This window comes from Acanthopagrus latus, chromosome 8, assembly GCF_904848185.1.
Source record: "Acanthopagrus latus isolate v.2019 chromosome 8, fAcaLat1.1, whole genome shotgun sequence".
NCBI classification, from domain to species: Eukaryota; Metazoa; Chordata; class Actinopteri; order Spariformes; family Sparidae; genus Acanthopagrus; species Acanthopagrus latus.
The window spans coordinates 17,082,721-17,107,063 of record NC_051046.1 but is presented as its reverse complement, the minus strand read 5'-3'; the positions used below and the strand labels follow the sequence as shown (position 1 = coordinate 17,107,063).

Below are 24,343 nucleotides of genomic sequence, written 5' to 3'. Positions count from 1 at the left end.
GCAGTATTCCCTGAGAAATTAACAAAAAGCTGGGTGGAAAAAACTTTTTTTGCCAATGTTATGGAAAGTGAGAAATAGTCCTGCATCTGTCCCGTTATCTGCTTCTGGACCGAAGGTTAATGGGTCAAAGTTTTATGGAACTTCTTTCCAGTTTTTGTGTAAACTGGCTGACAAACAAACTAACCAACAAACGGACACATGTGAAAATATAACCGCCTTGCAAGATTATATAAATGCTTGGATCATTTTTGAGAGCACTATGAATTGTAAATAATATTGATTCTGCAGGATTTGCATACTGATGGTGCCCTTCCACTGACTGTGTCTCGAGTAAAAACAAGTGCAGTACTTCTCAGTGGAGGGGCGAGGGACAGCAGAGATTAACAAAACTTTTGTGTGAGCTAGCTGTTAGAAAAAGGACAGAAACACTGAAAGTGAAATAATAGTTTAGTTAAGAGCTTTAATGAAGCTGTTGGCAGTAAACTTGTTTTGCACTCCCACTTAATACAGAATCTTGCACCCACTCTCCTAAACTGGGATTTCATTTAAGCAGATGTAGATTTGATTAAAAGACTAAAATATAGTTTGTGTTCCAGGATGGCCACAATAGCTACACGGTTGAATGTTTTAGCAGCTCAATCTTTGACCAAGTCAAGAAAACACAAAAGAGGAAGGGCTGCTTGCACCAACATTTGGAGGCTGTCGACACTTCTACTTGTTGGGGCATTAGGATAAGAGTTCATAAGATCTGAATTAAATAATAAATGAATTCATTGATTTTAACAAGAATTATAAGAAGATGGCGAGTTGCATGCAACAGAGATCAAGGGATCATTTTTTTTTTTTTTTTTAAAGATATTTTTTTGGCCTTTCTGGCTTTATTTCGATAGTACAGGTGAAGAGATAGACAGGAAACAGGGTAAGAGAGGGGGAGTGACACGCAGCAAAGGGACCCGGGCCGGGAGTCGAACCCGGGTCCGCTGCAGAGCCTCGGCACATGGGTCGCGCGCGCGCTACCGACTGAGCTATGCGGCGCCCCGATCAAGGGATCATTGAGGTGTTCAGTGCCTAATCCCCAAGCAACTAGGACACCACACTCCCAATTTGAATAGATACAGTTACACATAATTTATGTTGTTGATGTGTTTCTGATTCCATAATAATCATTAATAGTATTGCGGTTCTAGTTCGCCCTCTATTATCTTCAGACTAGTTAAATGTTTGCATGTCATCTTTTCAAATTCTTCAATTATATACTTTTTGTCATGTCTCTTTTCATAAAACTGTGGGTTTGGCCTTTAACAGAAATGACAGCTTCCTTTGTCCTATACACAGTCGGGTGGCCTATTTGACTAGTAGCAACAGTATTTATTTTCTTCCGAGGGGTGCAAAACACACTGAAAGAATTATTTTCCCCCGCATGTTGGCAAAGGGCTTGAATCACACAGCAATTATGAAGTTGTTTTCAGCTGAGAGTCATTATACACCACTGCTAATACAGGGTGATACAGCGTGTGTCATTGTGCACACTTTGCTGAGCCCACCTTGCCCTATCAATCGTTCAGGAGACCTTTTAATCCTGCTGCTTCCCTGTGGCATTGGCTGTTCTCCAGCTGGGAGCAGCAAGTGTTTATTGGCTTTGGTATCAGTAGGATACTTGTGGTGGCCTGTCTCACCTTTAATTCTGAGATTCCTGCCAAGGCTGCGTCAAGTCCCTCTTTCACCTCAGCCATCAACTCGAAACTCCGGTAAAGTGTGAGGCTATTAGATGGAGCGAAACACGGTCCCATCCACAGAATTGGTCCAGAGACACCTCGCAAATTTTGTTTGCAGTCCCCACTGAGAGGGAGAGAGAGAGACGATCGATTGGCCTGTGTTGCTTCATTTGTCGGTCAAACGGTGGGTGATGTTCACAAAACCTTTCAAGTTTCAACCAAACCAGAAGGTCTTCCATGTTTAAATTACAACTGTTGAAAAAATATATGTTTAAATTAACAACTAAGGTTTTTTTTAACCCACGCATGATATAAAAAAAAACTGCCCTGATTTGACAAATAAAGCCAGGATGATAAATATTGGAACACTGTTCTGGTATTTAACACTAATTGGTCAGATGAGGCAGTGTAATTAAAGGTCAAAACGTCTGAAATTGAAAGCCTCTAACCCTCTTAGTCAATCATATTTCCAGATTAGCCAAATGAGATTGAGTTGCGGCATGTCTGCATCATTATGAGAGATGCCGTTAGTAAATATTTGTTTCCTCCCTGTGAGAGAACGGAGCAGAATTTGTTGCAAGCAGAGTGGTGCTGAGTCAGGACTCCAGTAAAAAGTCTGAAGCAAGGGAGCGGTGTGAGAAAACCCATTAAGGGAACGCGATTATGGTATTCTGTTTGTAGGGAGACCTGGCTTTACATTGTACATGCAGGCCTTGGAGAATTTGAATATAAATCAAAAGACAGGAGAGTGTGGCATTTTCTGTCTGTGAGCGATGCAGCAGGGCAGGTTACATTAGGACAAGTCGGTCAGGGATTTTTTAAAAAAATTTTTTTATCATTATTATTATTATTATTGTTATTTCAGAGGGTGGGGTTGCATTGTACCTCCTTGTCCAATTGAGTTATGCAGCTTTCCTTGCTACCTCTATTAACTGGAGTAATTGGACTAACAAGACTAGACACAGATTCAGTAACGTCACAACCCTTTCATTGCTCAGGGAGGAAAATCCTGTACTAACTGAATTTTGGCTCTGGAGGTAGAGCAGGCTGTCCACTAATCGGAAGGTTCAATCCCCGGCATTATCCTTGGGCAAGATGCTGAACCCAAAATCGCTTCTGATGGCCATTCAATTGGTGTGTTTGTGTGAATTCCTGAATGTGCAAATACTGTGGGGCTCTGGATAAAACAGCAATGTGCCAGTCCTGATTAGCATGTTGACACCTTGCATGGCATCCTCTGCCACCACTGTATGGGTGGCTGCGGCTCAGGCAGTAGAGCGGTCATCCACCAACCGGAAGGTCAGTGCTTTGGTTCCAAGCCCCTGCCATCTACATGTTATTGTAGCCTTGGGCGAGATACTGAAGCCCAAATTGCTCCTCTTCCATCGGTGTGGGAGTGCATATTGTGACACATCAGGCATTTGACACTCTAGCATCATTGGAAACTTGGGAATTACGAATGGAATTTGAGTTGACGTCACATGGAATAAACAAGCAAGCAATTATGACCCGAAGTGCTGCTTGGAGCAAAAAGTAAAAGTGGGGATGTTGTGCACAATAACTAGGATGTCCCTGACGTGACATCGCTTTTTCATTTGTGTCATTTTTTAATTTACATAGTGATATAAGACTGCCTTCATCTCATTTAAGCCATGCATAATATCTTGTATCACCACCATATATAAGTCTTGAATGTAACTGTGGGGGGAGGGTAATGTATGCCCCTGCACCATTTTTTGCAGTCAATTATAGGCATGCATGCCAGTACAAAATCCCCGATGGCAGAGTCCATCATTTGTTGAGACTGACGTGTCTCCTTTTTCTCTAAGGTTGGTCTACCGTGGTTAAGCAGTGAGACTCTGCCGCAAGTATCACAAGTATGGTTGGAACCGTAATGGCTGAATAGTTACAAGGTATTCCCACCTCAGATCTGGCATGTAATTAACCTTCAATCAGTGTTGCACTCATCGGTGTCAACTATAATTCTATAAATTAAATGTAGCACCGCAGGGGTCTCCTTGTGCATGAGAAGTCACCTGCTTTTTTATTAATAGCTGTTCTGAGGCAGGAAACAGTTAATAACAGTGACTAGGCCCTCCATTGAAAGGCTTTAATATTAAATAGCACGGACGGCTCGGGCTATTACTTTAGAATACTTGAACTCATGGAACATAAGAGTGAACCTTACAAGTATATACTCCAAGGGAATTTGTGCACTTAATGTCAAAGTGACTATGACATGCATCAACAATCGTTTAGAAAAGGTAAAAGTTGGATTCATCTTTGCAGCCTGTATAGTCAAATGTATGAAATGCAGTGTTAATGTCATGTATTTCATGTTATTATATCAATATATCATGTTTCTCTGGGAGTTGAGAAATGTTAATGGCCTGTGTTTATATGTGAATACAGATACACTGCACAAACATATTATATTCCTCAAAGGGCAAGCTCAGGCACCAACAACCCACAAAACATAAATTGTAGAATACAGAATGGAAACTTTAAAATTTAAACCAGAAATCTAAATACAATATAGAGACCACTGCTTCAGCTCCATCTCAGCCTTCCATAAGACCCTGTCATTCCTCTATTGCCCCTCATAAGTTGTCATTTCCAGTGTTGCTTGTGGTTCTGACTGAGTTGTGTATAACCTGCTAAAGCAACTTCCAGCCAAATTGCTGGAGAAAAAAATTGCCATTGTGTTTCTGCCAACCACAGTTATTCAGAGACTTTATATTTCTTCTTGTTGCAACTACTTTAGGTTTGTCTTTTAGTTTTCTGTGTCAACTGTGTGCTCATGGCCTGATTGTGTCAAGGCACAAACTTGGTTAGGGTGAGAAAAAGATAAGATTGGCTTAACTTGTTCTGTTGCCATTCACCACTTACACAGCTGTGTACAACAAATGTTGAAATGGACAGTAGTCTCCAGTATAGCAGCATGCTCGCCTAGGTCTAGCAACACCATCATCTCCCTTCATGAAAGCCAGCTCATATACATGTAATGTCAATGTGATATGACACGTGTTATAGAAATGATGATATGGGAAGAACTGTAAGAAGCCAACACTGTATTCATGATGACTGGGCTGGCAACGCCATCTGTCTTGAGTCTGAGTTGACATCTACGCTTTTACTGTATGTGCTGTGACATCATGTCTTATGCCCTCGGTGAAAGCAAGACAAATGAGAACCGATGAAAGCATGTGTTTCCCTCGTAAAATATGAAAAACACTGTAGAAACTGACATGTTGCATTTTGCCACATTGTGTTTGCGTGTTTCCGTCATTTGCTTTTCACTGCTGAGAAAGATATCTTGAACACAATCGCGCTAAAATAAACAAAAGCGTCAATCAATCAATTTATACAGGGATCATTCACAAGGACAGCCGACAGTACAAGAGGTTGTCGGATTAAACAGCCACCACCACAATCCATGCTAGTAGCTACACTTTAACTTTGTAGCTTACTTTTGTTCTTATTTTAATTCCTGAGTAGAGCTCACAACTAAAGGTAGGAAAGGTGACAGATGATTGTTCAGTCTCATTCCAAGGTCATAAAATACCAAACGCTTTGACCCAAATTACTTACCCAAACTGGGAATTAGACTCGACCGTCAACTTTCTTTCTCCAGAAATGCCTTCCCTGCCATTGAATTGACCTATTTTTCTGTTGCCGTCAGTGTTTTTAGTTTCCTGTTGCTCTAATCAGTATCTCGACTTGAGGTGGGGCTCGGTTAACAGCCATTATTTTGAGTGCAGAGTCAAGCTTTTGGGGATACTCTCATCCCCAGTAGGGAGAACAGCAAGACACTGGAATTGGGCCCTCTGAATGGCATGGTAATTATTAAATCAGAAACTTGGGGGAAGGCTTGGCTCTGTATGAAACCCCATGTATTAGGTCTGGCTGTAAGCTCTGCTCGGTATATCTAATTAACAGACAAAAAAAGAGCGGCATCCTCTTTGACATTTGACCCCTAAGGCACTTACTTAAACTCCCACCAGCCGTTTCAGCATTGGCCTTTTCCTCACTGAAATGGTTAATAATGATCCAAATGCACTCTCCAACCTCTAGACACTCACACACCACACACACAAGCGCCACCATAAGGGGACCGGCATGTTGCTCGAAGCCACACATTGAGAGATGGCCATAACCCTGGAACAAATAAAGCCACCCAATAGAGAGCCAGCATTTCCCCACCCAATAATTGCCTCAGAAAGTGCATGGAAATAATGAGATTGTGCTGACACAATGCAGTGGCCAGAGTGAATGCAATATACGCTGTTTCCAGCCTCTCCACAGTTTGCTTGCTTGGCTGGGCGTTTGAGACAGAGAGAGAGAGAGAGCAGTCGTGTGTATACACCCAAGCATTTATGTATTTGCCATTTCCCTCCACAGGGTAGACAGGTTGAAGAGGTTAAATGGTTTTATTTGCTATTCCCTGTTTGTGCTGCTAAAACTCCTAACTCTATGCTCTGGTAAAATTGCTGTTGTATTATGGCTGTATTTATCCCATAACCCGAGCAAAGCTAGGGAAAGTTGATACCGTTATGATAACAGATTTCAACCTGCTGCTTTTTACAGTGCATTGTGATACAGGCAAGCTATTATCATTGAGTAAGGTTTGTGACAGCAGTGAGAACTCTGCAAGATTGCTCTGTATGAAAGGCATTATGTCTCCTCTCTGTTATCAAAACTCTGTATGAGTCACAACCTTAGCTTGGCTTTTAAATTGAGGACTAAGACGTTTCAAATACATTGACTGACAGTTATAGCCATGTTAAAAGCAGCTAACATTGCTAAAAGTCAGCCAATCCAGCATTTCTCAACAGTTGTTGAACGCACTTTTATGAACTGGTGAGGGGGCAAAGAGGTGAGGGGATTAGAGCTACTGCCTTTCAGCCAGACGTTTAAACCCTCATATGAACTAGTAAGAGTCAACCAGTTCCCAGTGCTGGAGAAAAGTCAGTTGGGCTATAGGGGGTAAACTCTTAAGATTGTATTTCACAAATATTTCTTTGAACCCATCACAGTCAACTTTGAAGGTGCTCAACCCAGGATACAGTGATGGCGTCCTTGCAAAATAGTGTTGCAGACAGTAGGAGGAGACGAGGATTCAGGCTGAATGTGCCATTAACAAGCTTATAAGAACAGCTTACTTCCTGTGAGCAAGACTAACTATTTCCTAACCACTGTTCTGCTGCTGATCATGACACCGGACATAAATTAGATTAAGAAGAGAACTGTTTTGTGAAGTACCACTATTGTCGTATATCATTATCATATATACATACATATCATATCATTTTATATAATTTATTTGGTGAGGAGGCAAACTCAACATTTAAGTTAATATGTCTGTAAATGTAAGATTTCTGCTAACCCAAAATGTGGAAAAAAAAAATGAATATATAAAAGGCAAATCCCTGTGGTGATTAAAGAAAAAAACTATTTTTCTCAGCCAAGTATACTCTACTGGTTTGTGTTCTTAACATTTCCAGCAAATGTTGACAGATGCAGCTCTGTTTGACTGCGTTCCTGACAGACGATGGATCACAGTGGGTTGTCCGTGTTGGAATGGATATTATTGTAAATCAAACAAGACAGAACAGTGGATTTTGTTTTCATTTGATTCATTGTGTTTAATAAGCCACACACCATGTGGATTTGTGCTGAAGTCAGATAGCAGCTGGTAGACTTTTAGCAAGGTCAGAGAATGATACTCAGGGACTATAAATAACGCTAAAGATGAAGCCCAGATGAGCAAACCCGAAGTTACTTCCACAATCACAGATGGGCACATTGCACTAATCACCAATATAGTAAAATAATTTAATTACAGCGCCTTTAGGGTAACAGTGCACTACAAACAATATTGAATCTGGCAGGTTCTTTAGGGTTGTAGATAAGGCGCAGTATAGTCACCACGGCTGTATGTCTGTATGTCCAACATGTGACGTGTTTGACAATGCGACTGAGGGCAAACTCCGCTCCACCAACACTTGACACTTGACAGAAGACACGTAAAGATCTGATTACACTTCATATGCATATGTGAACAGCGTTGTATGGAGTCTTTTGTGGCTCCAGAGAAAGCTGCACGAACCTCAAGTGAAGTCACCTTGGCTGGAGAATACAATGATTCTTGTTATGCCATCGAGATATAAATGAAATAGAACATAAGTGATGCAGGTTTTCATGTATGTTTCATTAGTATATTCCTAACTTATCTCATCAAGTTATCCATTATATTATATAGTCCAATCTACACATCAGCTCATGTCTCAAAAGCTCACATTAATATCTGCGGGTCACACTTATGATTCATTTAAACGCATTAAAAAGGGATCTATGTAACAATTTGTCAGATTGTATATGTATAAATCACTTTTCTGTTGTCTATGTGTGAGAGGATTGTGACATGACATGAAAAATTACAAATTAAGTTGTTTAACGCTGCTGGACTGCAGATTTCTTTGTGAAGGACTCAAGTCTAATTCTCTGAGACAGTCCAAAGGATGTGACGTTATGCACGTTCTTGTGTGCCTCGTCTCTGTGCCCTCGTCAAGTCAGCTAACAGAGTCCAAGGATAGCTAATGTTAGCTTAGAAATGGAGTCTGGTAACACAAACTGATGAGCTGCTTCAGACACAACACAGACGTTCCACAGAGCCTCTTTCAAATAAAAAATAAAGAAAACAAAGGTTGGGACATAGACATTACATCAGTGCATTAGGGTTAATGGTGCTAGCCTTCAGAGAAAAAATGACCGAGTAGGAACACTCTTGGTCCAAGTCGCCACCTTGTTCAAATGAGGCATCAGATGCGAGCCATTAGCTTTGTGCCAGCTCAGACATTTTCAGTATGACGGGTTAAAAAGTGAACTGTCTGTCATTTGCTTAGTATGAAAATGTTCTGCTAAGAAAACAAATGATGTTTAAAACATAATGGATTTTTGATGCCCCAGTGGAGCTTTAATGTACAGCAGATGACAAACAATTCCAGCGTGTTGAAGACAGTTTATCATGTTGCAATGGAACGCTCAACAGAGGTTGAAACTTAGATTCTGCACGAAAGCAACATGATATAAGTTTCCTTTGTAGTTGTAATGTGGATAAAGGGATCATGTTTAGACAGCAGTACACCAAATGTCTTTTGAGTACATAGTGAGATACTCTAGTGTGGATGAATGGATAATTGCAGGATGAATAAACAGCAGAACACACAGAGAATCACAAAGTAGACACTGACAAGGTCCCACTGGGGTGGTTGTAAACGTGTCTGAATAGGCACTTATTTGCACACAATTAATAAAGGATTTAAGTATATTCTTCTCCTCACATTATACATCAAATGTGACCCTTAAACAGATTCTGGCTTCACTTGAAGTACATGTAAAACAGGAGAGTGCAACTATGGTCAGCAAAACGATACAATAAATATTGAGCGTGTTTGCTTGAAATTTACCAGTCTGGTTTTTGCATGAAATAGCCCTTTTTATATCTGTTTTGAAGCGACGCAGCTCATATACATTGCCTCATAATTTTTCCATGACTCATCCCTTTTGGTGATGATATTAAATGCGCGAATAGCATTAAGTGCATGCATTTGAAAATCAGCCAGAGGCACTGGGATTCTATAAGCATTTTTTTATGTGTGACATCAGCACAATCAGTGAACACTGACCATCCATGTCTTTATGAGAATTGTAAAAGGAAGTAATCATCTTTTGCTCATCCTGTCATCTTACTGAGAAGGGACATTTTTTTTTTCAATAGACATGTCACACCTTGGACAGAATTAGGTCCCCAACACTGACTCTTGACTTTCACTGTTGTTCCTAACTATATTTCAGTTTATAAAATGTCTTTGCTCTATGATTCAACATTGCATTCTGAAAAGCAAAATACACTGAAGACCAAAATGTGATGTTTGTTCATTTATAGGCAGTCAGAAGCTGAAGAGAAAATGAGATTAGACCTTTTTCGCAGCATGCAATCACTCAAAGGATCGGCATGGATTTGGCTGTCAACAATTTACTAAAGCTATGGTGGCAGCTATAAAGTGATTGAAATCTCTCTACCCTTCAGAATGGTGTTGTGTTGCTGAAGAGTGGGGGGTGACCCCAAAACCGCATGAAATAGTGATTACTTTACCAGTTTACACCTTTCCCAATACCACTCCCTCACCCTCCTTTACTGCCTGGAAAACAAAAGATGGGATTTGATTCGGGGGCAGATTAGATTTCTGTGCATGTGTGTGGGTGTGCATATTTGTGTGTTCATGGGCCCACGCTACGTGTTTGTGCATGCTCACACTTTTTATGTGCGTGCCTGTGTTGCACGGAGATCGAGGGTTGGCAACATCTTTTACAAGGAGCTCTCGTGTCAGGAAGCCATTGTCTGTGTGGTGAGATGACAGGCGAGTAGCTCCGGCGATGGATGGTGCCCTCCAGATGAAAAAAATAAATAAAAATGGAGCCATTGTTTCAGAGGCCATGAGCAGAATATCTGCAGGGGTCTGAGGCCAAAGTGCTGCTCGTAATAGCTTGTCTATAGGGAGACACATTTGTCACATTTGTCTCGTTGGTAAAACGAAAACCCAAATGGCTCTTTTCACAAGATAAAACATCATCTGCAGTTACTGACTGTCATAGTGGCATACAACCAACACCATGTAGTGAAATCAACACTTATACTGTATATTGAGTGGTAATCTGACATGGGAGGTCCTGAAACCTAGGCTGAACCCATATATTTAGTTTGAATAATGTGTGCAAAGGCATGATTAGGCACATTTCTTACCCATAGATTTTAAATTAGGGCACTCAATGGACATGCAGACTTATACAATAAAAATTGCTCAATTCATGATACTAATACAGCTACCTTTATAGATGACCTTTTATTATGCTCATTTTCAGGTGCATACCTGTATTTTGGGTCATACTCTAGAATAGATTTACATACTTTCATTATTAATTTATTAATATTTAATTAATTTAAAACATTATTTTTCTCACACTGCCCAAGTCCACTATGATTGGTCAGCTCTCACAGGCTTGATCGGGCTTATGCTTTTGCATTTCTCACTTGATTTACAGTTCTGATACATTCACAGTATTTATATACCACCTAGATCTGCTTTTATTATCTTTAAACACGGAAACATGGCATTCTCATTTTACATTTAAACATAAACTATCACTCTTGTTTAATGTCAACATAACTTCAACGGTTAATGGACGGTATCTATTCCTTATAATCAAATGAACAATGCTAAAAAATAGAACCAGAATATAACAATTTCCTTTATTAAATTAAGGTACAACACAAATAAGCAAAGGAATTCCAATTTGTCCTTAACTTCTTTGAGGATCTCTCGTGGCAAGCAACTAAGCAGCCATGCAGGTCATAGACGGTGTGAAGGTGTGGTGGACATTGTAAAATGAAGTATTTGCAATATTTGCATCCTCACCCACCCTTTAAACTTGAAAGGGACAGCAACGGCCTTGAGCACTACAGGATAACAATGGTTTACAGGCAGCTGTGAGGTGATTGTACATGTATTTATGAAAGAAATAAATGCGATGAATCTATTCATCAAAAACATATTTCACAAAAGTAGAGGAAAACTTAGAAATTGTTCGTAAACAGGAAATATTTTGCACCTGCAGACCCTGTCAAATGGGGACACGCTGAGTTATTCACAGTACCTTGACAGGTAAATAATGCTTTCACAAGTCCTTATTCCAAATTACACTCCTCTGACTCTCAAGGCGATAGCACAAAAACAATGCCATTCCTCAACTCCCTTTACCTTCCATCGTTGTCTGCCAACCACACTAATAGTTTGGGTGATCTTTTTGCTCTACAAGAGCTTTAACACCCTTAAGACTTAATCCAACAGCAAAATATCCCAACGCAGAGGGCATCCCCCAGGAACTGTCAGCCACTGTTGATATAATGGGACCTATTTTTCTAGAGGTGCTAAATTACTCTGTCAAGGCTGACACCTGTTCTAGGAATTGAAAAGGTGCTTTGAATTTTGTTTCTGAAGAGTGAAAAGAATCCTTTTAAAACATCTAGTTTTTATCTTATGTCAATGTTAATATGTCCCACCATCAAGTTTGCCTTAAATGTAATTTCCCAGGTAAAACTAGTCCTATCAGGGTTGTTTCTGATAATACAGGCGTATATTACATTCATGTTGAGTATGAGTAAAAAAAAAACACCTGAACTGTACAATGTGACAAATCTCAATATATCAAATGATTTAAGGGACATTTCCCCTCAAAATTAAAAATGCATACTTTTACCTTTGGTAGCATTTATCCATCTAGAACGTTTAGGTGTGAGATGCCGAGTTCTGGAGATATATGCCATGGAGATGCCTGCCTGTTTCCCACTGCATGGTAATATAAAAAGAAAGCAGTTCCTCAATGAAATGCTCACAACAAGGTTTGTAGATTACCTTGAGTAATCGGGTAACTGAAAGACAAATCGCTGTTGAATAGTTGGGTTTTTTTGGCACTTTGAGTACCACTAGTTCCATCTAGTTCCACTATGTTTAAGAGAATGAAAGCTAGATCTAAAGCTCAATCTAGATATTTTTATATATATATATATATATATATATATATATATATATATATATATATATATATATATATATATATATATATATATATATATATATATATATATATATAAACTGTTGAGTTCAGTTTGGTCCTTGAAAAGGCCACTGTTGTATGGCATAGTTTAACATGAAGCCCTGCTGTACATGAATGTTTAGTCTTGTTAGTGCAGAAGATCTTCCATGAATGGCTTGTCTTGTCTGTATGATATGTATCTGCTTAATCAAGGAGATATAGCAAAATGTGTATACCTGGACAGTAAATGTTCATGTATAGGAAATTGTTAATTGACTGCTTAACAAGAGGGCTTAATTTATTTCATCATCCCTTAGTCCTCCACTGACTGACTATGCTTTATAGATGTAGACTGTAGCCTACCATCTGGCCTCTGACCTGGCCAAAATATGCAACTTTAAATATTTATTATAGAATCTTAAAATGTCCAGTCAAATGTTCCAGTTTTATTCTGACAAAACAAACACATTCGTACGAGTGATTAGGCTCTCATCCTGACAGTGTATAAGTAAGATAAAAAAATAAAAATAAAAAAAAAAGATAATTAAATTCTGCCTGATTGTGAAGTTGAAGGACAGCCTCATTGTCACCAAAAAGGGAAATTTGTGAACGGAAAAATGCAGTGGAAAGGCAAATTGCAGAGGATTATGCAGTCTCATTTGGGCCTCACTGATATATTATGCCCCAGCATTCAAAGACATTGTGTTTTGTTCAAGGGTGGAAGTGACTTTGCCAAGACATTGTGAGATAAGAAGCTAACTGTTATTAGTTTAATGGGAATGATAGTCTGCCTAAAGCAATGTGTGTCAGTGGCATGGGAGCATCATTTTTCTTTGCAGTCCTTCTTGCACAGCACTGAGCCTGTCTGAGTTGCAATGAGAGAGCTGCAGCCTGCCAATTGTTTTGTGGGAAATCTAAACCACTGAAGACAAAGAGTTGCTCATATGACCACTGGCCTAACATAGCGAGGTCCAATTTGCTGAGATTGGCTTGAATAAGACTGTTACCTCTCCGGAATTAAGGATAGATTTTTGTAAATGTCGCTTGGGTAAAGAGTATTTTTTTCTTCATTATAAAAAGGGCAGTGTACCCCAAATCATCTGTTGTTATTTGAAGATTCCACTGCAAAACTAGCCTACACGCTGTAACCAGTGATGCTACTAAGTCTTGTATGGGGACCACTGTGTAAAAACTACTGTAATACAACCTTGAGGAATATCTTTTGCAATGATTATGGGTGCTTTTGTGTAGTTAGCTGCTCATTGCACATATTTCTTCATCTTTATGGCCATCACAAAGATTGTCCTCTGGTGTACTCCAACTGTTTCAAACAGATTTCTGTGATCTTGATGACTGTCATTATCACATCAGGTTGACACCTTCGCTTTATTAGAAATATATCTCACCCAAGGATATCATGCTGAAAAATCAAGATGACCACGTCCAAACCCTGTGTAGTCCCCAAACAATATTCTTCACAGTATGACAGGATGTTATTAGTATGTTTGACTGTGGGATTTTTTAATCTGTTTATGTGTAGGTTATGCATTTGCAGGGATAAAACCAGATGTCAGTAATGCCAAATCTAATTCTTTACACATTGGGTTGCTGCTTGTAAGCCCATATGACAATGCTTATTCAATCCAAAGCCCATTGAGGGTAGTTTTCCCCTCCAACCTCACCAGATGCACTGCTTTCCAATTTTCACTGCATCAAGCGTTTCACATAGCAGCATAATAATACAAGTCAAGGCAAAGTAGTGACTGTGAGGTAGAGAGTGAGTGACAGTGTGTGTGTGTGTGTGTGTGTGTGTGTGTGTGTGTGTGTGTGTGTGTGTGTGTGTGTGTGTGTGTGTGTGTGTGTGTGTGTGTGTGTGTGTGTGTGTGTGTGCGTGCGTGCGTGTGCGTGTGCGTGTGTGTGTGTGCGTGGGTGTATGCGTGTGTGAGTGGGTTTATGTATTTGCGAGAGCAAGTGTCAGGGAGAGAGAGAAGGTGTGAGGCCATTAGTAGGCAATTATCCAAACTGATCACTAAAGTTCCTGGTCCTGCTGGCATAAGAGTACTGTCCTGTACAATGCTGTAGAAATTCTGTCTGTCCATCCATGTGTTTTATCATGATAATATATAGATACACAAGACATTTTTGCCATGTTGTGGCAACTGAAAACCAGTCCCTTGTCTAGTGCAGATGAGAGTTGGTCAAACACCAATTTCGACACAACATCTATTTTCTAGCAAGAGTCACACATGAGCACTGCGTAGATGGTGACTGAACAGAGGCAGTCTCTCCTCATCTTTTGTAACATCCCAAAACAAAAATGCATTATTCCAATCATCTCAATATCTGCCTCATGATACACATAAGACTTCTTATACTATTGTTGTGTGTCATATGTCAAGCTGAAGTCAAAAAACTTGATCACAGAAGGGCCTACACCAGCCCTGTTCAAGATGAATAAGTCCTTAACCTCAGTTCCTTTTTGTTAATTTTCACAGCACATTATACCATATATAATACATCCAATCATACTATGCAACCAGATGATCATCATAAGACAGAGCACATGTCTGAAGCCAAGAGACAAATGATTTCACTTTCATAAATAATAATGCTGCATCTATATTGTTAAGTTTCATATATAAGAAAAACACATCAAAATAATAAGGGACATTCAAGAATCAGCCATCAGGCAAAACACAACATAACTACAATTAAGCCTAAATACATTGTTATGAATAATGTATATGCAGCATATTGACGCTTAAATGCATTCACACACATTCAAAAATTATTTAAAAAAAAAAAAAACTATCAAATTAAAATAGCTTTGTTCTCGTCTTCACTTCATTGTACATGTTCAAAAAGCATGTTGTGTTGAATGCTGCTGTTTTACCAGAAAATAAAATATACATGTAAAAAGCCAAGCTAAAAAGCCGATACCAAGTTTCTTTGAGCGTTACAGCAAAACCCAATTAAAATACAATGAATTAATTAATGTTGCAAGCTGAAATAGCGATTTAAAAGAAAAAAAGTACAAAAGAAAATATGACAACTGAGTGGCACACTTTGCTATCATGTCACAAGGAGACAAATATGGTGCTGCTTCAAACTTTGGTTTGGTGATGCTCCTCTGAACAAGCACCACCCTGCCAACCATGTTCCTATTAATTAGCATTTACTTTGCTTGTCTGTCTGCGAGCTGATAATGTGAAGTGGCTCTGACACACAGAAACGACTAAGAATGTGTCATGCAGGAAAATGTTCATGTGTTTGAGTGCCTGCGTTCGCACAGTGGGAGTAGAGAAACACAGGAAGAGCTTCCGTGGCGCATTTTTTCAGGAAACCCACGAGAGTGGTTCGGAAATGTATTAAATGCAAGTACAACTAAAGTGTATTCAATTTAAAGGTCAGAAGGAAAGGCGTGTTGCAAGATGGTGGTAAAACAGAGGCTTTTAGGGAGCCACTGCTAGAAAGGCCACAAGGGGTGAGCACAGAATGATTGATTGGTCTTGCTGTGGCGATGCTTGGGATGCTTGTCCACGCTGCTGCTGAATGCTTATGTTTGAGGTGTTAAAGACTCAGACAGATTAAAAACAGAAGAACTGGGGCATTTTAATATCATGCTTGTATTTTTTTTTTCTTTATTTCACGATTTAGGTCTTAAGGTAACACATAGCATCAATGATAGTTACAGCTGAAATTCATATGTTGAGTGTCAAGTTTTAGCGTATCTCTCTCGCACCGAGGAGCATCTGGGTCTCCCTCCGAGTTGCTGCTGCAGGAAGCAAGGCTCTCCTTGTTGTTGGCTGGAATAAAGGTGGCAAACAATTGGCTCTGATGTATCTGAGAGTCTGTTTGTGCTGCTGTATAAAGAGAACATGACATCCCTGTGGCTGTGGACCTCAGTCTGGCTCTGTCCATGTTGCTGAACACAATGAAAAGCACTCAGAGTGATGGCGCTGAAATCACAGTGTCACCATAAGCAGCCTGTGACACGGCTAAGTATAGAATCTGTACATGCTCACATCAGACAGCCCCTTGAGGCGGACTTCTGATTTGTACTATTAGGATACACAAAAAATAGAAACTGATTTGACCAGACTGAACAGGCTGTGGTGATGCTTTTGGGTGTAATTATTAGCGACAGAGGACGAGACTGACTTATTTTGAAGCCAATCGCTAGAAGAAATGGCACCACTGTACAATGTTGTGTGTTTCGTATCGTACGGCTATGTTGGAACTCTCCATTTGTTTCATGTTTTGAATTGTAATTTTACATTGACTGGGGTCAGGAAAAGATTGCGTTTTGGCCTAAAATACCTGGTTTGATTGTCACAGAGATGGTTGCCAAAAGTCCCAGATGTCTTGCTAGGTTGAGCCCTGCCACCACCATCCCCTCCTCCTCCTGAACTGAGAGTCAGCTCATGTACATCTAATCAGAACGCACATTGTTGAAATGTTTATATATGTTGTTTGCAGGAACTTACAAAGCTAAAATGTTGTTTTGAAAGAACTATATATATATATATATATATATATATATATATATATATATATATATATATATATATATATATATATATATATATATATATATATATATATATATATATATATAGTTACTTAGCCTCGCTTCCTGATACAGGGGGTCCACTTTCTTCAGAGCAGATTTTGTTTGTTTGTTTTCAGCAGGAGGGTTTGTCAAACCTCACTTCCTATCAAGAGCTATCCACAAAAAAAAAAAAAACCTCTACAAGGTTGCGGTTCGCCAGCTGTCACAGCAGGGTGCAAATTGTTTGCTTGGGCCCAAAAAAAAGAGAACAAAAGAAAACTTTTACTGATAAGAGACCTTGTGCAGCTCCACTAATAAAGAAAAAAAAGACAGAGGAATAGGAATTGCTTCAGAGAAAATATATTTAACTAGAAATACTCAATAAAGGCTTTCACATTTTGTTCTTTGCTGTTGAAATGTGTCAGCACGCCTTCAGACAACTCAGCAGTTTATGACGCGTCTTTGCCATAAAAGTCTGTGCTATAAAGTGGTCCAGTGCAGTCATATTGAAACCACAGTGATCACTGTGTTCTGAATACAATACCACTTGCATTACTTTCTTGCACTATATTTCAGTTCTTTTTTTGGTTTGTTTGGTTTTTTGCGCATGTTAAATTTACTCACAATTCACTGAGTACTACTCTTTTTTGGTGGATAATATCATGGAGATCTTCACGCTCTGATACAATCAGATATTATTTGATAGCTGCAAATCACATTAAGAGCTGGTCTTTCATGTTTTATTCCAAAGGATACCAAAGGAACACAAGATGAAAAACAGCGTACCACCGGTGAATCTTAATTTACTCAATTCAAAAGACTTGGATTTTACTTGCAAGTTTCCATTTGTCACCTGTATTCAATTTGGCAGAGAGAGTAAAAAAAAAATGAATAAAACATTTGAACATTTCAAGAATTAATATGTAAAGACGTTTCTCTGCATCTCCGCAACAAGAATGTCGGCAATCACGTGACTCGTGTTTGTGATAATTACGAGGTGGACTTGATCAGCACAGTCAAATGGGGAGAATGACAGTGTTGTTGGTTAGCATGCACAACCACTCATCCTTCTGAATAACAGGGGAAATGATTCTATCATCAACGAACAAATGGTTATTTTTTAATCTCATTGCAGAACACTTTAGGTTTTACAGTCGAGGGTGTCCATGTGACAGACACCCCTCACACCCAGTATAACAAAATATTAAGGACAAGCGTGCGTGCCGGCGGTGAGAAACACAGCAGAGCGAATTCATTATTGATGGGATGCTTTCAAAGCCCATGGCGTCACTAGGTCTCCATTGTTACCTCTGTTGTTGTTTGCAGCTCTTAGCAGGGCAGAGAGGATGGAGACGAGGTGGGCGGGGATAAAGACCGTGAACTTAGCCTCTCTTCTTTTTCCCATGAGGTGCATCCTTTTCCCTTCCTGTCTCATTCTTTCTGGGGGGTTTTTTCCACCTAGAAGATACATTTGACCAGTGCTGTTAGTGTGCAGACAATAGTTGGTGTTTAACACATAAAGCTTTAAGCACGACCATATGAATGTCAGAGGAAAAACGTTGCCGGGCATCAGAATTTAAAACATATTTAAATAATTTATTCTTTAATGTCATATCCATATCCAGGGAAATATAATGTCAACTGACTTTTAGAATAAAGTAGCTTTTGAGTTACCTCCGCAGCGGAGTTTAGATCAGGCCTGGTGTACTGATCTGGAAAAGAGGAACCCTATGTTCCTCCTTAAGGAATGGATTCACAGCCAAGCACTGGCAAACAGCTCTGAAATACAAAAAAAAAAAAAAAAAATACACTGTACTCATGGCTAGGGTGCCTTGGCCATGCGTGAACTGATGCTGATGACATTCACATGTAGCTGTGATGCCTGAGTGGCTTAAGTTGCTCCGAGCGTGTGCAGAGAAGCTTGAGGATGCAAGAAAGACAGAGACGCATTTTAACACTGCCAGACAAACACGTCAGTGGTATTTTCTGTCTTCGACGATGGGTGAAAACTTGACTGACACGTGATGCCACATGAAGCAGGCAAAACACTCTGTACACTAAGTCTGAAAAGGGGCAACAGCCACTGCTGTAATTTAGTTATTAATCCATTACATTAACTAATCTCAGGAGGCTCAATGCACTTAAGTTCCTTTCAGGTGTCACCCGTGATGAATGCGCAGTGATTTGATCTCTGCATAATGAAAGCAGTTGATTTGAAAAGTTGTCAGACATGAAATATTAACACTCCCAGCACACTGTCTACACACACTCCAATTCTCTTGATTAAAATAATACGGCAAGTATTTAAGAACGGCAACTTTGAATAAGCACCATATAAACATCCATAAATCAAGAAGTTCATGGGCCTCTAATTGCTGATACGGGTGATGGAATGGAATTTGTTAACTCCTGATTTGATCATCTTTAATATATCCTAAAAGATTTGTGTTGAAAGTTGCAATATCTAGCTTTAATGTAGGCAAAAAGAGCCACAAAGGCCAACTATAGCTCCTGGTAAATGTATGTTCAGCGCTACAGTATACAAGTGGAACCCTGGAATTGGAGCTTTGTGACATTACATCTGCCAGCGATGAAAGAAAATGACAATGATCGGGTTTCAGAAACATCAATTTACTGCTCACTACAAGAGTCAACTGTACATCTGTTTGCCGTTCAGGGAACTGTGAACTTTAGTTTAGCTTTCAGACACTTGAGCTGCGACAGCTCTTTGTCAAGTTCTGTCGCCTCTGTTGGCATAGCACACCATGCGCACTTGCCTTTACACTGTTTGAAACAGGATTCCTGTGGTTACCTGACTGTGGGCATGCCTGCATATCAAATACCTGGGATGATGTTTCAATTTTAAAACAGCAGTATTTGTATGGTATTTCACTGGGCTAAGAGCTAAGAAATAATTATGAAGGGACCTACCTGGAAACGTAATGGTGTGTAATTATCTGGCAACTTTAATTTAATTTGCATACATTTACACTCCGACTGGTTGCTGCCTAACTGTTTGCTGATCGTGCCATCTTAGTTTCCAACTGAATCTGAAAGAAGTGGTTCACACAGCACGACATTCCCCCTCTTATAAATCAAAAGTTAAATTGTTCAGCAACAGAATACACCTTCTCTCGATTCAATATACACTCTGGATCCTGCTGCTACCCCCTTACTGTTTCTGCTTATGGTGAGTTTCTGTCTAACTTCCTCTCAGCAGGCCACTACAATGAAATGAGTTGCTGCAGCAGAAGTTTTTAACCATCATACATTTTCACCACTTCGACAATCAGGCTCCCTTTTTCATTGTCTTTGTTTTTTTTCTCTGTCACTCTCTCCCTCGCACACAGCTACGATATGCATTTACTTAAATTATTGTAAATATTAACCTTATTTGCTGATGTATTCTTGTCTCAAAATATAAAAAGAAGAGTGACCTTTATCTCGAGTGATCTGAAGGCCTCAATAGGCAGTTAAGGAATTCAACTTTTAAAATGGGAAATGGGAAATTAGAAATTAATCACTTGATTTGTTGATTGTGAAGCTGTGTCAATTGGTAATGAATGCCTGCTAACTGTAAAAAAAAAAAAAAAAAAACACAAACAAACCAAAATGGCAGTCAGGGAAACTGTTCCAGAGTTGGACTGATCAGCTCAAGTGATGGATTAAAAAATTAGAATTCAATTTGCAGACCTGCAGAAGTTCAGGGGAAATGATGAACCTTAAGCTGCAACAAGTCACTTTACTTCTGTGGCCTGCAGAGGGGAAGTTAGCCAGAAGCCCGATGAAAATGAAGCCGCAACAACTCGCTCAAGTTGACCGGGCTGCTGAGGGGAAACTAAATGGCAACTAGATGGAAATGAAAATGGCCTGATGAACAGATGTTGGGCAGAAACTAGTTAAAATTGAAGCTGCAATGACTCACTTAAGTTAAGTGGCCTGCTGAGGGGAAGTTAAACAGAAACTAGTTTTAAATTAAAATGGCATCATCAGCATAATAAAGCAGAAACCAGTAGGAAGTTTTGTAGAAAAAAAGAAAGAAATACCATCCTTTCTCAGTAAATTTGAAATACATTTTTTGGCGTCTTGTTTGGCATCTACCACCAACATACCATGACATCTTTGCGGGCCTGTGAAATGAAGTTTTTGGCGAACTTTGTCTCGTTGACCTCACCTCGTCAGGCCCGAGCGAATGAACTCCCGGCCCTCCTGTGGTCGAGCAGAGGCGAGTGTAAAAGGAATCAATCAAAGTTGCTGCCCTCCCACAAACCTTGCCTAATCAGTGTGCACCCTGGGCAGTGACTACAAATGAGTCCTATCTCTCAGATGCTAAAATTCCCCTCAAATACATTTCAAAACCCACTTCATCCACCATGAGCTGATCCCAGAGCGCTCAGCACGGGTGTCGGCGAATTCCCCCCTCATCATCATATATTTAAGAAAACAACAACTCGATCCCCTCTCACTCCGGCATCACATTAGAGACAGAGCAGTGGATTGGACATGATGAGAGTTTGCTGCTATGAAATATTTACTCTCCCTTCTTTGAAAATCCTCTGCAATCTCGCACTGATTGGGCCCGAGACCCCCTTTTCTTAAGTCGCAGGAGATAGACAAAGGATCCGATATGTGCCAGACAACACAAGAGCTGTGTGTTGTGAGTGTGTTTGTATGGTGTGTGTGTGTGTGTGTGTGTTTTGTCTGCAGTATCTGAGGCCCACAGTGCCATCAGGCTCTCAAAAGAGGAACTGCCACTTCTCTCTCACAGACCCGCCCCCCCCCCGACTCTAGTCTCTCAGCCGTAAATCTGATTTCATTTCTTTATTTGCAGGCAGCTTTTGTCGTGGAAAACATTTGCTGCGTGTTGCTAGGGCGATGTGTGGCCACTGTCTGTCGATTCGCCACTCTCCGCTTTGAAACGTGTCCTCCGCGCGTGTGTGTCCGTGCAGCCGTGCGTGCGCGTAAACGTTTGTGCGCGCGTTAACGGGGTGGTGGTGGGGTGGAAGGGGCGGGGGGGGGGGGGGGGGGGGTGAAATCTGAACAGATAATGGTCTAAATACATAAATAAGAAAGAAAGAAAAAAACGGAACAGCTGCATCATCAAACAGATATAGGCAAACACACACACACACACACACACACACACACACACAGAGTTCTACCTCACACACACACTCACACTTGAGTAGGACACCGGGCAGGGTGCGTTCCGCCGTTCATCTCCGTCCCTCCCTCCAGCAAGCGGATTGCCTGTGCCACTGACGACAGCAAGTCACACAGCGGAGAGAGAGAGAGAGAGAGAGAGAGAGAGAGAGGGGGGGAGAGGGAGAGAGAGAGAGAGAGAGAGAGAGAGAGAGAGACTGCATCAAGGAGGGAGAACTGCGCGCTTGCATCTGGAAGCGGGTTGCGTGGGAGTCGTTCTGCTCCCTCTGTCCTCTCGCTGTACCTGCCATTTGCATTCCGTCTTTATTCTCCGACGCTCATCCTTCGGACGCGTCCGGGCGCACGGGGAGTCCCGTTACCGAGAGAGGATCGCGTTGTATCTGAGAGAGGGAGAGTGTGTGTGTGTGTGTGTGTGTGTGAGAGAGAGAGAGAGAGAGAGAGAGCGTTTTCAGTGTGTGTGTGTGTGTGTACGTGTGGGTTGCCTCATTTTAACTGTCATCTCAGAAGAATAACGCGGACGCTGCTGCTGCTGCTGTTGAGGAGGAAACTCGTTGGGAATCTGCGAGAAGAAAAAAAGAAGAAAAAAAACCGGCTGGCTGTTCTCTTTTCTCCCACTCTTTCTTTTTCTTTTTTTATGTCTCGATTATTTTGAGAGCTGTCTTTCAAGGCGATGGACTTGAGATAGTGCGTCTCAATCTGAGTGTTGGTGGCTGGGAGTTGCCGTCGGGTGGGGGGGAGAAATGCGAGAGGATGCTCGGAAGCAGTGAAGGCTACAGCAGGTGAGTGTCCCGATCAGGAGAGCTGAAAACGTGCGGTGTGTGTGTGTGTGTGTTGTTTGTTGTTTTGTTTTGTTTGTTTTTTCTTCTTCTCATTCTTCATGTCGATGCAGTTTAATGTCGGCTGAGGCCAAGATTTTTTTTTTTTTAAGAGAGGTGGTAATCCATAATGCAGCTAAACCCCCTTCGGTCTCTCCGGGCTACTTTGAGGAAAACATCCCCTCATATATCGGGGGAACGATTGCGCGTCGGAGTCGACGCCAGCTCACACGGGAGGCTTACCTCCCCGCACACCCTGAAACTCAACCTATTTCTGCCAAATCGGCGATAAATAACGCCCGCGCGTCCGCGATGATCGGGGCACAGTCGGTTGACAGGACAGAGAAGCAGGCGAGGATGGGACTTGAGCGTGGTTAGGCGCGTCCTCTGCAGGTGAAAACGCATCTAATACACTCCGATCCTGAAAATGAATTTATAGATTTGTCATCCGCGCCCATATCGCACGCTGTAATCTCCTCTTTTTTTTTTCCTTTTTTTTTTCTTTTTTTTTTGTGGTCATCTCTCTGGGAGTGTGTGTGTATGTGTGTGTGTACCTGTCTGGGAGGACGAAAGCTTAAAGCCATTAATCAAATGTAATTGTCCCGCGAATGTGAGTGTATGTGGGAGAATGGGGTGTGTGTGTGTGTGTGTGTTGGATGGATGGGAGGGTGGGGTGCAAAATGTTATCTTAATCCAGCCTTTATTTGGACATGTATGGGCTCTGCTGAGGTAACATTTCTGACTGTGGGGAAGTGTGGAGCAGTCGTGATCCTCCCCATATGCCGTTTTTATTCATCTGCAGAAGATGGCTATCTGTTAGATGGACTCAGGGCTTCTGCTGCAACGGAGTCGTGCGTGTTTATTGATCCCCCAGAAACGACTTTGGGGACTTATTATTTTTTTTTCTTTTCTTTTCTTTTAAACAAAACAGCAGTCATGGAGATCTACATGTAGTGTGCACTGCGACTACACAGGACACAGGGTGAAACTTGTGTGTGTGTGTGTGTGTGTGTGTGTGTGTGTGTGTGTGTGTGGTTCAACACGCCTTCTGTTGTTTGTTATTCAAGGCAGCATTTGCACAGAATATATGACAGCAGTGCCCCTCTGGAAGAAAGAAAAAGAAGAAGCACCTTTATTGTCCAGAGCTGCCTGTTATAATAGCACACCAAATAAGAATATATATACAAAAAAAAAAAAAAAAAAAACAGTTGCGGTAGAGTATCAGAAGACTGTGTGATGCTGTGCCTGCGGACATTCATAAAGTGCTGTAGCTCTATTGGTTATAAATAGCCGGAGGGAGCGGACTGCCAGATAGAACAGGAGCAGCCTCCCCGTAGCTCGAGCAGCAGCAGCAGCAGCAGCAGCATCAGCAGAGCCTCTCAGGCTTTATCAGGGCTCACAATCCAAGGATGATAGATGGGGCCGATACACTTTGAGATATC

General features: G+C 40.8%; 1 protein-coding gene and 1 long non-coding RNA gene across 10 annotated transcripts in view; one reads left to right on the top strand and one right to left on the bottom strand.

Annotated features, from left to right (window-relative positions):
- Nucleotides 1–24,343, top strand: part of lingo1a (leucine rich repeat and Ig domain containing 1a) — a 179,447-nt gene that overhangs the window by 129,080 nt on the left and 26,024 nt on the right. Inside the window, exon 1 of one of the 9 annotated variants that reach the window (XM_037108079.1) lies at nucleotides 22,256–22,865. The exons of the other annotated variants lie outside the window; for them this stretch is intronic. The gene's annotated coding sequence lies outside the window, so the exon portion shown is untranslated. Of the gene's footprint in view, nucleotides 1–22,255; nucleotides 22,866–24,343 lie in introns of those variants that run through there. 9 annotated transcript variants of the gene reach the window in all.
- Nucleotides 16,007–22,501, bottom strand: LOC119024882. The gene is made up of 5 exons (XR_005076626.1): nucleotides 22,370–22,501; nucleotides 22,103–22,181; nucleotides 18,598–18,702; nucleotides 18,232–18,381; nucleotides 16,007–16,177 (listed from the first exon to the last, which is right to left on the bottom strand). It is a non-coding gene; the product is annotated as an uncharacterized LOC119024882 (long non-coding RNA).